The following is a 14,925-nucleotide window of genomic DNA, read 5'->3' on the forward strand; positions in this document are numbered from 1 at the left end:
GCTTCTACGAACCCGCGAGCAGAGCTGGCCCAAACGGCCCGGCTCCATGAAGCTGACTTCCTGGATCGAAGCAGCATCTACGTACAAAAAATCGGAGCGGTTTCGGTGATCCCAAAATCGGAAATCCTAGAGTTGACGTTATTTACCGAGAGCTGCCACCGCGAAGTGAAAGAAAATGGTTCGTGTGATGAAAGAAACGAAACGGTTCATCCCTTCCAGGCCAGAAATGAGCTTAATGGGCTAGGCCGTTAGAAGCCCAACACGAGCGACTGGATCGGGGAGTTCTAGTGCCGAACGGTTTTCCTGATCCTTAATTTTCGTCGGGAAGCTAGAAGCCAGATCAGGAAGCCAGATTTGAGGATTTCTTGGCGCTGGGGAGTTGCCGAACAGGCCCTAAGTAAGCCACTCTGTCCAGGTAAACCTGGTATGACCCGTTGAACATTTGACAAGTCAATCTCATAGACCCTGAACTTTTCAAAGTTAAAACGATGATTGGTTAAAGATTGAGGTCCATCTTAAAAGGCTTTGAAAAATGGTTTACCTCAGTGGCCTGGCAGCCCATGGAAAGCGTCGATGTAGGGCCAGGCATCCCATGAAAAGCCTTGTATATTCTTCTTGTATTTTTTTGCAAAGATTTTTCTCTTTTTAAGATTCATCTATATTTTCTGATCAACCGGCATTTATTACAACCCGGCATAGCTTACAATGCTAAGTTGTCAGTACATGATCAGTTATAATCCGGTGTTTGTTGCTCCGATCTGGTTTTGACTACAAGTCACCAATATTATATGGCTAAAACCGGTGTTTATCATAACCCAGTACGGTTTTATCATAAAACGACAAACCTGGCAGGAGTCATCGATACTCTAGATTGGTGTTATCACCCTTTTATAATTACCATGGGTCAAACAACGAGGTCACAGGTATTATCTACTTTATATTTGGTTGTTTTTAAGCAGCCTTGGCTCTACAACTAGGCTATATATTGGGGCATCATGACCCGTCCAGCGGTAAACCGCTAGGACCCTTTCAATCTCTTGTATGCAGGAACAAGTTAAAATACAGCCAATGCGGATTATGCATATAATAAAAATCCCAAAAGCATGACGAGTTATCAGTATCAAGCAAAATAAGTATGCTCGATGGCATAACGGACAAGTGTTTGAACTAGCCTATTACAAGGCGTTTTAATGCCCACACAGGATAATTGTTTCAGTAAGAATGGTAGGCCACGACAGACTAAACCGGCCTCTGGTTCATGATTCATCACCAGGACGACTTGAAGATTGAGGGTCATCTTGAGTCGATGCATCGTCCTCCTCTCTACCCAGTGGCTGGTCAATCGTTGCCCAATCGATTCCAGTTAAAGCTTGGAACATGACTTCTTCACTTATAAGGGTGGAAGGATCAATGTCAGGGGCATAAGTGTGCTTACGAATTGGCGGAACAAGATCTTCTACATCATGTGTTGGAGCGGGATATCTTTTCTGATCAGCATCGTAAACTGGCTGATAATGAGACAGATCCGTTTCATTTGCCAATTTGCTCGCTAGAGGTCGCATTTCCCTTGTCAGCCTTCGGAGATCATCATTGTTAAATTCTGAACCGTCTTCCTTCATGCCGGGATAGCCTTGGCCAATATCTGCCGGTTCAAGATCTGGAATCCATGCCTTGGCCCGGATTAGCGCAGTCAGCGCGCCTGACCTTGCAGCTGATTTTTTAAGTTCATCCAACCAGGCAGGGAACATTGACAGCTTCTCGATGGTTTCTTTTATCTGTGTTGGAGGAGGCATGTTATAAGCAGTAGTGCAATAGCCTGTTGGGATCCGGAATATAGCTGCTCTATCAAAGTATAGGCAGCCTTCAGCTTCATCAGCATGTCAGAGCCCAGATGGGTAATGCGGGTCCGTGTGACATTGTAAGCATCAGTAAACCGGTAATTGATAAGGTAAAATGACTTGAAAAACATCAGATGAGGATACTTACCAAATACTGCAGAGGTCATAGCGTTTATTTGCCGCTTTAAACCAGTCAGTTCTTTGACCATCGGTTTAAGGGATGTTCCTGCGTCTTCGGCCCTCTTTACTAAAGCGGCCTTCTCTGTGTCCCAATATGCACGTTCCTTCTTAAAGGTTTCCTTCAGCTTTTCCATGGCTGTTAAGACATTGGTTAGTTCCTCCTTGGCTTTAGAAGCCTCCGCTTGCTGAGATTTTATGTTCTCTTGAAGATCAGCGGTTTGGGCGTCCTTTTGGCTCACCTCAGCCTATAAAGAAAAGGCATATCATCAATGGGCTGTATATATTTGAAGTACCAAGCGTATAACAAGTTATGCACTTTGCACTTGGGGGCTAATGTACATCTGCTCAAAGTAACAGTGGTTAAAGTCACGGTTCACCTTCGAAAGATAAACCGGCCCTTGGGGACTACATAGATGAAAGTTATAAGATTACAATGTTAAAGTACCGGTTCATTTTTAAAGGATCAACCGACCCTTGGAGGATAAGTATGCAGAGGTGCGGTATTATGAAGTCCCGTTTTTCGGTTACTATCATAAATCGGCCCTTGGGAGCTACTAGAATTAGTACTTACAATTGGACTTAAGAGAGAAAAGGATTTGTAATTACCTCATAATGTTCCTTCATCAAGTTCACTAAACCGGCTTCATAGTCATGGTTTGTGTACAGGTGGTTTTAAAAACCAGAATGGAGCTCCTGGGCGTTAAGGTGGGCATAGCTTGATAAATCAGTGCTCCATTTGCCTTTCTCCATGGCAGAACGTTCTTCTTTGGCACTATGTTTTGCTAATGCAATAGGATGTCCAGGGGGTGTGGCCAACGCCAGTAATGATAACCTCATCTTCCTTGTCACCAGCAGCCTTTACTGGGGTTGGTGGAATATCAGTAGTCTTAACCGGACTAGACGGTCCTTCATCAGTACGGACTGGACTTGTCGGTTTATCAGCCTGCACTACGGTATCAACTTCTACTTGTTCAGTAAAGACATGATCTGGGGGTGGCAGGTCATCAAGCATGGCGTCAGCATTTGCTTTCTTCGGTTCTGGAATTGTCTCCAGTTCAGCAATCACATGGTCATCAGACGGTTTATCTACACGACCCTTCTACTGGGTTAGGCCTTGGCTCTGAAAGAGAAAGATATACATATCAGTATAGCACGTAAGTATAAAGCGTCAAAAAGATAAAGCTTAAGGCATTTACCCACGGACGGTCTTGAGGGATGGAAGCTGTGTGGCAGTTGATTCGCCGGATGATAAAGGTGGCGTTCCCTAATAATTCGAATCGGATGGATTAAGAGGCTGTCGGAAATAACCCACCTTGGGGTAAGAAGTATTGGAAGTATTTGAGACCTGAGATTGGCGCTTCCGAACCGGAGTATTTGGCAGACCGGTTGAAGTGATTACTTGGCCACTATGTCGGGTTGTGCGGCGAGCTTCGTGTTGCTGCTTCTTCAAAAGAAAGTTTGGGTCCAAGTAAGCTAGGGGTGAGAAAATCTTGCTTTCCGGATTGCTCGACGGATTTTTTGTGTTGGCAGAGGGTCTAAACTGGAGGAAAGGATAATTACCTCTGCATTGTTAGCTTGGCTGCCCTCGGTGTAATCCTGATAAATATCCTTGTCAATGAGGTGTATGAAAAGTGAACCAAGAGAATCAAGTTCTACCTCTACGTCTGGTTCATCAGGGTCGTCATCAAGTTCTAAACCGATTGGTTCAGTTGCCTTCCTCTTGGCAGGTCTCTTGACATCCTTCGTTTCAAGATGAGGAGCCTTAACTGTTTTCTCCTGTGGTTTCTTTTTCCAGAACGGGTCATCACCCTGTTTAAAAGATGGGCAGAGGGTATTAAAAGCTGCACGGTTCAAAAATATCAGATATAAAGTGGAAGCAAAATAATTCTTACAGTGGGCGGTTTGTTCTGTGTGTAAAAGGGACTTAGTTCGGTCTTACTACAGATAGCTTCCGGTTCATTCAGCATTTTCTTGACAGACTCAGTAACTTCCTCATCTGTTAGCTGAATGTCAATATGACGTTGAGAGTCTTTTAAGTCACCAGTATACTCGCACATTAAACCAGAGCGGTGACTTAATGGCAAGATACTCCAGGATAGCTAGCAACAAACAAAGTCCACACCTCTCAAACCATTGGCCATGAAAGCTCTAAGCTTGGCGAGTTGTGGTGCATACGAGGCCCGTTCCTTTGCAGTTAGTCATTGCGGAAGTGGATGTGTGTTGGTAAGCCGGTGAGCACGGTAAACCGGCAGAGGGTTCTCATCTTCAGGAGTAGTATCCTTACAATAGAACCAAGTCTGATTCCAATCCTTTGGGTGACTGTGAAGTCTGGCGTGAGGAAAGCTAACATCTTTCTTTTCTGAATAGAGACGCCGCCAAGTTTGGTATTGGGCCCGTCTACGAATTCAATGCGACGGTTTAAGTGGAAGAAATCCCGGAACAGCTCGACAGTCAGTTCTTCTTGTAGATAGGCTTCACAAAACACCCGAAAGTTGCAGATATTGGATACATAGTTGGGTCCATATCTTGAGGGTGGATCTGAAAGATGGCAAGTACAGCACGGAAAAACTTGGATCCAGGCGGTTTAAAACGACGGCCCATGTGATCAACAAACACTACTACTTCGCCATCTCTGGGGGTAGGAGGGTTTTCTGGACCGGGAACTCGCCACTGGATTTCACTCTTCTTCGGTAAGGTGCCAATTTCGACACATCCATCCAGTTCCTCCTCAGTAACCCGGGAAGGGACCCAGTTACAGGAATAGAATTGTTTGGCCATTGCAAGTGAAGAGCTGGAAAAGATTACTGCCGGTTTACGATTCATGAATGACAATGCATAAAGCGCAACAGGTTAAGAAAAAGGAATTCAAGCATGTAAAATTGTTAAACCGGAGGCTGATGCAGTTATAAATGGTAAAGCGACGAGCGGTTTACAAGGGGACTAATGGCATATGATAGATTACTTTCTACAAGGATAAACCGCCTACGCAAATAAGGAAGGTACAGATCTAAGGTAAAAATGACTAAGTGAGGAAAAACAGGTTTCACAAAATCACATTGGTATGTTGGATCTACCACAAGTCAGGAAAAGAAAGAAGATTTAGACCTAAAAAATGTTGGTCCTGGAGCAGTTCACAAAAGGTCCAGATCAAGTTCAATCAAGTTCTTATGCATATAAGGCTTGGTTTGTTAGCCGAATTAAGGATTACCATAGCTACTGCACGGAATGCGTCAAGCTTGAGGACTGCTGTCTATGGATTGACGAAGAACAAGAGCAGAGCGACATGAACCCATATGAACCCTAAGTGGATCTGCAGAGGAAAGAGGGAAGGACTTACTACAGTTGTTGAAGCAGCGGAGGTGCGCCGCGTCTCTCTGGTGCGTCAGGTTGATGCAGCTGCCAACGGTGAGCCAGAGGCGAAGTTCAACGACGGCAGAGGCGCTCGGGTGCAGGGGCGTCACGAGGAGGAAGAAGAGATGGAAAGGCAATGGAAAGAAAAGGAAAGGGGCCCTCAGCCCTATTTATAAGGGTAAAGAGATAAGCGACAGGCACGGGAATCGAGGAGCCCAAAAAATGGATATGTAACGAGGTTGTCGCTTCGATTGTTGGATGCTCATTAATAAAAGGGTATCTTCGGCTTTAAATGAACAGGTGACGTCACGGCGGTTTACTACAAATCTGGAGGATGACGTCATGGCGGTTTACAAGATCTATGCGAAGGTGCAAAGAGAGGAATTTTTCTAAGTGTTGAAGATTGACATGAACAAGTTCAAATCAATCTGGGGCCTAATGTTGGGGATATTACTACTGGACATAAACTGGCCAGGAGAGGCCGGGTTATCCCCATGATGATTACCTTATTTGAAGCCCATGAAGACATGAATGATGGCGCTTCATGAAGGCCCAAGGCCCAAAGGCGGGTTAAGGCATGTAGACGTAAACCGACATTGTTATGTAATTTGTATTGTAAGATAGAAGGAATAGAGACCGAGCTGGACACGTTGATGATCCGGCCTCGGGACTCTGTAAACCGACGGGTGTCGACCTATGTATATAAAGGGGCGACCCGGCGGCGGTTTAGGGACAACACACAACAACTCGAGAGCCAGGCAAAGCGGATTCGCTCCCTGGTCATCGAAACCCTAGCAATTCCATCACAACTGGAGTAGGTTTTAACCTTCATCATAAGGGGCCGAACCAGTATAAACTCTCGCGTCCTTTGTCCGCTTTAAACCCCTTTAAGCTAACCCGTAGCGATGGCTCCACGACTAAGTCCTTTCACAAGGACATATGCCGTGACAAAACCACGACACTACATATTTTTTTCCTCATTATATTGTGTTGGCTATTTCCTTGTAGATATTATTTAGGCCTACACTTTATATCCCGCAACTCATACTTTCTACTATTGATATATCTTGTACTTAGTGTGAATTGCTAACTTGTGTCATACACTTACATATCTTGTGATATTGCTCAAGTAAGGTTGTGTAACTTACTTGTGATTGTTAGTATCCTTGTTGTGCTCACCTAATTTAGATTAGGTTGTTGGTGCACTTTTTTGATCCTAGTATATTTCGGATTTGTGCTTGAAAAGTATCCTCTTAGTTTATTTCTGCATTAGGATAAAGCCAAATCCGTAGAAGGTTTTAAAACGCCTATTCACCCCCTCTAGGCGACATCATGGTCCTTTCAGTGTTGGTGAAAATGTTGATTAAGATTGGTCCGTCCATGATGAGAGGATCGTTGGTGATGACAATGACTTTGATTTCCCCCTCCCGGAGGAAGTTTCTCCAGCGGAATCGCTCCGTCAGAGAGCAAAAGTGCTCCTGCCCTGGTTCCACCTCGAGACAGCGGCGCTTCATTCTGAAAGTCTCTCTCTGGTTTTTTTTCTAGGGCAAATAGCATCATATAGGAGAAGATGGGCACCAGAGGCCTGCCAGGGGGCCCACAAGCCCATAGGGCGTGCCCTGGGGGTAGGGCATGCCCCTGACCTTGTTGCTCTCTGGTGGGTCCCCTCTTGGTATTCCTTCCACCAATATTTTTATATATTCCAAAATAATTCTCTCTAAATTTTCAGGTCATTTGGAGTTGTGCAGAATAGCTATCTCCGATGTAGCCCTTTCTGGTCCAGAATTCTAGCTACCGGCAGTGTCCCTCTTCATGTGAAACTTGCAAAAAAGAGAAAATGCATAAGAATTGTATCATGGAGTGAAATAATGACCCAAAAGATAATAAATATTAGCAGGAAAACATGATGCAAAATGGGCGTATCAATATGCGATAATTTAGGCTGAAAGCTTCAATGGAGCTCAACATCCCAATACGTTATCGGTCCGTCAACTTTATATAAAGATAAATTATGCTACACAAATGGTCCGACCCGTAACTCTCTATATGGGCCGGAACGTGGGCCTATAATCATCTTGGGCCATTAGTAGGCCTAAACATAAAGTAGTTTCGGGCCTTTAACAGGCCAAGTAAACTGCCGGTCTTAATTGGGCTAGAAAATACCATGGGCTTTTAACAGACTAAAAAGTAGATTGGGCCTGAATTGTGCCGAACAATTCATGGGCTGACAGCAGGCCGAAACATACCTCAACCCATGATTGGCCCAATTACATTACGGGCCATTAACATGCCAAAATTTATCTCGGGCCTTGGCTGGCCCAATCACATATGGGCTGTAAGCAGGCTGGATGCAAAGCATGCCATAATTAGGCCCAACTATATCACGGGCCTTTAACACACCGATGGTCAGGTTAGGCTGAATTTTACCCACAAAGAGTACATGTCGTTAAGAGGCTGAAAGTCGCTTCGAACCAAAAATGGGCCCAAATGCAGCACAGACCATTAAATGGCCAAACATGAAACCGGGCCGAAAATGGCCCAAATGCACCAAGGCTGACTAATAGGCTGAAACAAATATCAAGCCAAACTGGGTCAACTATTAAACGGGCCATTAACAGGCCGAAATAAAAACCGGGCATTTAATGGGCCCAAAAGCACAATGGACTATTAACGGATTGAATTTGATATGGGCCATAATTTGGCCCAAAACATGGCAGGCTATTAACGGGCCAACTTGTTAATTCTGACAAAATCTTGTGGGCCTTTGGCTGGGTCAGGCCATTTAGCATGAATGGGCCACTATTGGGCCATGCCATGTGTCAACGTATCATAGGCGCCTATTGTCCAATGAATGGATGACATCAGTTGCAACGCATAGCTGACACATGGTTCCGTTGGCGAATGAGAATTTTACACGTGGAAAATCTCCATTGGTTCGGGCTGTTAACAGGTTATCGGATCCAAAACCGGCACCTGATAGTTTAATGGCGACCCATTACGATGGATGCCATGTGTCGCTTACACTTGGCAAAAACACTTCCATGACGCACCATTTATCATCATGGAAGTGGACACTTCTGTGATGATAATTTGAGTATTATCATGGAACGCTTCTTTGAAAACACATGTATGACTATCTTCATTCTGTCATAAAATCGTCACGGATGTACATGTGTGATAGAAAACCTGACCTACTGTGAAAAACACGTATCATCACGAAAGTGTTTTTTGTAGTTCTGGTCTTCGTCACCTCGGAGAGGCAGCTCGACCCATGAAGTCAGCTACGTGGAGGCGATGTTCAGAAGACATTTCGTTGAGATCACTTCAAGACTGGCGAGTGAAGACGACGTGCAGCGCATATAAGCCTGAAGTGCTGCCATCTTGAAGACTGGTTAAGGGAATACTCACTGTGCCCCGGTTAAGGGGCCTCTCACCACATCGACTCCCGACTTGGCAGGCCGGGCTCAGGACCACGAAGTCGGTTCTACCCTTCGAGTAGCCCATGGAGAGATACATGAAAAGTTTGGTAGCCTTAACATTCAAGACAAGGACTCCATATCCATGGAGGACTATATCTCCACCAGTGTAGCCGAGTAGGACTCTTGTAATCCCAGGAGCCGATATCTTATATAAGCAGGGGTCCGGGCTAGTCGATAGAACACATCTTGACAAAATAAGAAATCTCTTGTTAGATACTTGTACTTTGTACTAACTCTGACGAAATAAACATAGGCAAGACGTACGGTATTATCTCCTCGGAGAGCCTGAACTTGGGTAAAATCCTCGTGTCTCTATTATCCTCGTTCCAGGACATCTAGCTTAGCATCCCATACCTCGAGATCTGCCAGTTTAGGTTCCATCAATGTCGGCCTTGGGTCGGTGGTGGTTGACGACAATGGATCCAGAGGCAGATTCATATGTGATTCAAGCTAATAGAGGGTGATGGTGGTTTGCTCGACAAGGCAGAGGGGCTATTCAGGGCCATGGGTTCCAACGACTAGTGAGGTCAGGCCGCCGGAAACAGAGGTTGCATGGGGGCTGGTGGAGTGGTCGTGGAGCAACAGTGGCTGAGATGCTCACTTCAGGCCTATCGATGGTCAGATCTGATCTCATGCTAGGAAATGCAGTAGAAAACAAATAAAAATCATCCTATGATAACCCAGGAACAATATGAAGATGCATAAACGGTTTGGATCACGATCGTTACCGACTCTGAGTTGTAGAGGAAGAAGACGAGTGGGTCTAGATCGTATTTGGAGTCCCTCGAACTATAGATGAATGATGTCGTGAACAACCCATGAACGATCCAACGAACAGAGGACCGAAAGCATGCCATCTCCACTTGGTTGCAGGAGTACGGTCCTCATGATCTGGCAGTGCTTCGCCGTCCAGAGCTAATAGTCGTCGGAGAATTAGAGGGATGAGATTAGAACCACACTAGTCTTATAATTATGAGGATTAGATGATCTAGGTCAAGCTCTAATTGATCAACTAGAACTAGAACTAGAGAACTAGAGGAGGCTCCAAAACTTGTCTATCCAAATAGCACCAAAGCCTCTAGTATATATAAGATATAGGGAGAGGAGGGGCTGCCACATAAGGAGGGAAAACCCTCCTTGGTGCGTCGGCCAAATGGGAGTGGAGGAGTCGTCCCCCACTCCAATTCGGCCTCTCCACTTGTAAAAGTAGGGCACCTCGCTGATACGTCTCCAACGTATCTATAATTTTTGATTGTTCCATGCTATTATATTATCTGGTTTGGATGTTTTATATGCATCAATGTGCTATTTTATATTATTTTTGGGACTAACCTATTAACCTAGAGCCGAGTGCCAGTCTCTGTTTTTTTGCTTGTTTTTGAGCTTCGCAGAAATGGAATACCAAACGGAGTCCGAACGGAATAAAACCTTCGCGGTGATTTTTCTTAGACCAAAAGACACCTGTTGGACTTGGACTCCAAGTCAGAAGAGCTTGGAGTAGACGACAAGCCACAGGGGCGTGCCCTAGGGGGGATCCCCCTACCTTGTGGCCTACTCCAACACCCCATGACCTAATTCTTCGTCCTATATATTCACATGTATTCCTAAACCTCCAGAGGTATCTACGAAAACACTTTTGCACTGCTGCAACCTTCTGTTCCCGTGAGATCCCATCTAGGGGCCTTTTCTGGCATCCTGCCGGAGGGGGATTCGATCACGGAGGGCTTCTACATCAACTCTATTTCCCTTCTGATGAAGCATGAGTAGTTTAACTCAGACCAACAGGTCCATAGCTAGTAGCTAGATGGCTTCTTCTCCCTCTTTGATTCTCAATACCATGTTCTCCTCGATGTTCTTGGAGATCCATTCGATGTAATATTCTATTGCGGTGTGTTTGTAGAGATCCGATGATTTGTGGATTTATGATCAGCTTATCTATGAATATTATTTGAATCTTCTCTGAATTCTTATATGCATGATTTGATATCTTTGTAATTCTCTTCGAACTATCGGTTTAATTTGGCCAACTAGATTGGTTTTTCCTTCAATGGGAGAAGTGCTTAGCTTTGGGATCAATCTTGCGGTGTCCTTTCCCAGTGACAGTAGGGGCAGCAAGGCACGTATTGTATTGTTGCCATCGAGGATAAAAAAGATGGGGTTTACATCATATTCCTTGAGTTTATTCCTCTACATCATGTCATCTTACTTAATGTGTTACTCTGTTCTTCATGAAATTAATACTCTAGATGCAGGTAGGAGTCGGTCGATGTGTGGAGTAGTAGATGCAGGTAGGAGTCGGTCTACTTGACACAGACATGATGCCTATATTACATAATCATTGCCTTAGATATCATCATAACTTTGCGCTTTTCTATCAATTGCTCGACAGTAATTTGTTCACCCACCGTATTATTTTCTATCTTGAGAGAAGCCTCTATTGAAACTTATGGCCCCCGGGTCTATTTTCCATCATATAAGTTTCCGATCTTCTATTTTCCATCGTATTAGTTTCCGATCTACTATGTTGCAATCTTTTACTTTCCAATCTATAAACCAAAAAACACAAAAATATTTACTTTACCTTTTGTTTAGTTTTATCTATGTCTATCAGATCTCACTTTTGCAAGTGACCTGAAGGGATTGACAACCCCTTTATCGCGTTTGGTGCAAGTTGTTTGATTGATTGTGTAGGTATTAGTGATTTGTTTGTTCTCTCCTACTGGATTGATACCTTGGTTCTCTAACTGATGGAAATACGTATCTCTACTTTGCTGCATCACCCTTTCCTCTTCAAGGGAAAAACCAATGCAAGCTTAAGAAGTAACAGGAAGAATTTCTAGCGCCATTGCCTAGGAGATCTACGCCAAGTTAAGATCTACATCAAGCCTACCAAGTACCCATCATAAACTCTCATATCTTGTATTATATTATTCGCCATTTGCCTCTTGTTTACCTCTCCCCCACTTCTAAAATGATTTTCAAAAAGATTTGCCCTTTTCTTTGCCTTCTCTTTCGTCCTTCTTTTCGTTTGCCTTTATGTCTTACTTGGTTTGTTTGCTCGTTTGCTTGGTATAATTGTGTGTTTATTGAAAATCAAAAACAAAGTTTATGGATCCACTTAAAGTTTTCTACTTGGATTATTTTGGATCCATATGTGCTCGTGCTGAAACCCCAACTAGTTTAGTTGAGGGAAAATCTTTAGATGAGCATGCTCATTTTGTGCATCACCGTTTGTCCAAAAAAGGGAGACTCTTATGGAATGAAATAAATTGTTTGCTATGTTATGCTTGGAATCTTTGTGAACTTTGTGATTTTACTTGTTGCTCTAAGAACCCTAAAAAACACCTTCCCTACCTATGTGAGTTTAGTGATAATGAAATTTTATCTTCTTATGAAAAGGGTGTTTATAGTTACTATGATATTGAACAAATTGAAGAATTTGTTGCTTTTAAGGGTGCTTATGAAGTTGCTTCTTTGATTGAAAAGTATGATATTACTCTCTACAAATCTAAAATTTTTGACATACTTAAATATTGCTATGAAAACTATGCTCATAATGCCTATGTCAAAGAATTTATTGAGAGAGAATGACCATTGCTATGGAAGAAAATAATGATATTCATGAATCTATAGATAATTATGATTCCGATGATTTGATTTAAATATCCCTTGATGAACATGATGCTTGCTATTCTTATGGCCATGATGCCAATATTTATGGAGATGAATTTGTTATAGTTCCTTATGTTAAAAATGAGATTATTGCTATTGCACCCATACTTGATAGTTCCTCGAATCAAAAGCATGATTGCGATGATGTTATTATAAATTCTATTAATGTCAATTGTACTAATAATATGCAAAACCCTAAGCTTGGGGATGCTAGTTTTGCTATGTCCGCTACTTATTGCAATGATCATGATTGGGGTGATAATGCTTTTTATGATCTTGAAGATTTATTTAAGCTTCGTGATGAATATGTTTGTTATAATATTGAAAGTGGGTTTGGAAGAGTGTCAACTTTAGGAATTAAGGATCCCACTACTTTGGAGATTAATCGGTCTTATGAATTTTTTGATAAAAGTGGGTTTGGAGAGGTCATGACTTTATTTGATGTTAATCCTACTATTTTGGAAGAGTGTCAACTTTGCCTGCATGTGGATCATGTTGAAAATATTTTATATGATAGCTATATTGTTGAATTTGATTATGATCCTACATGTAATTATTATGAGAGAGCAAAAAAAGGGTTGTGGAAATTTTCATGTTACTAAATTACCTCTCGTTATGTTGAGATTGCTATTGTTTCTTTCTTTTTCTTTGCATATGCTAGTTTTTGCTTGCCTTGATAATTTGTTTGCCTATAAGATTCCTATGCATAGGAAGTATGTTAGACTTATATGTGTTTGTCACGTGTTTTATGATGCTCTCTTTGTGCTTCAATTCTTGTCTTTCATGTGAGCATCATTGAAATCTCAATGCCTAGCTAAAAGGCTTTAAAGAAAAGCGCTTGTTGGGAGACAACCCAATATTTTTCTTTTCTATTTTTAAATAAATAATTCATCTAACCTCTGGTTAGATGCGGCTTTGTGTTTAAATTAGTGTTTGTGCAAAGTAAGACCTTTGGGATGGCTTATGGTGATAGTTGATTTGATCTTGCTGAAAAACAGAAACATTTGCACTCAGGAAAACAATTCTCATTTTTAATAGAAGCGTGATAAAATACTGAATCTTTTTGCAGAAGATTAATAAAAAAAATCCCAGGTTCTCCTAATTTTTCATAATTTTTGGAGTTACAGAAGTATTCGAGAGTTACAGATTACTACAGACTGTTCTATTTTTGACAGATTATGTTTTCTATGTGTTGTTTGCTTATTTTGATGAATCTATGGGTAGTATCGGGGGGTATGAACCATGGAAAAGTTGGAATATAGTATATATTACACCAATATAAATAAGGAATGAGTTCACAAAAGTACCAAAAGTGGTGATTTATTTTCTTATACTAACGGAGCTTATGAGATTTTCTGTTGAGTTTAGTGTTGTGAAGTTTTCAAGTTTTGGGTAAGGATTTGATGGACTATGGAATATGGAGTGGCAAGAGCCTAATCTTGGGGATGCCCGAGGAACCCCAAGGTAATATTCAAGGACAACCAAGAGACTAAGCTTGGGGATGCCCCGGAAGGCATCCCCTCTTTCGTCTTCGTCTATCGGTAACTTTACTTGAGGTTATATTTTTATTCACCACATGATATGTGTTTTGCTTGGAGCTCTTGTATGATTTGAGTCTTCGCTTTTTATTTTGCCACAGTCATCCTTGCTGTACACACCTTTTGAGAGGGACACGCATAAATCGTGATTTATTAGAATACTCTATGTGCTTCAGTTATATCTTTTGAGCTAGGCAATTTTGCTCTAGTGCTTCACTTTTATCTTTTTAGAGCACGGTGGTGGCTTTATTTTGTAGAAATTATTGAACTCTCATGCTTCACTTATATTATTTTGAGAGTCTCTAAACAGCATGGTAATTTGCTTTGGTTATGAATTTAGTCCTAATATGATAGAGATCCAAGAGGGGTATAATAAAAACTTTCATATAAAGTGCATTGAATACTATGAGAAGTTTGATTCTTTATGATTGTTTTCAGATATAGGGATGGTGTTATTAGAGTCATGCTAGTGAGTAATTATGAATTTGAGAAATACTTGTGTTAAAGTTTGTGAGTCCCGCAACATGCATGTATGGTGAACCGTTATGTAACGAAGTTGGAGCATGAGGTATTTTTTGATTGTCTTCCTTGGCGGTCGGGGACGAGCGATGGTCTTTTCCTACCAATCTATCCCCCTAGGAGGATGCTCGTAGTACTTTGTTTCAATGACTAATAGATTTTTGCAATAAGTATATGAGTTCTTTATGACTAATGTTGAGTCCATGGATTATACGCACTCTCACCCTTCCACCATTGCTAGCCTCTCTAGTGCCGCGCAACTTTCACCGGTGCCATACACCCACCATATATGTTCCTCAAAACAGCCACCATACCTACCTATTATGACATTTCCATAGACATTCCGAG

The sequence above is a fragment of the Triticum urartu genome, chromosome 2 (genome assembly GCF_003073215.2).
Source record: "Triticum urartu cultivar G1812 chromosome 2, Tu2.1, whole genome shotgun sequence".
Lineage (NCBI taxonomy): Eukaryota > Viridiplantae > Streptophyta > Magnoliopsida > Poales > Poaceae > Triticum > Triticum urartu.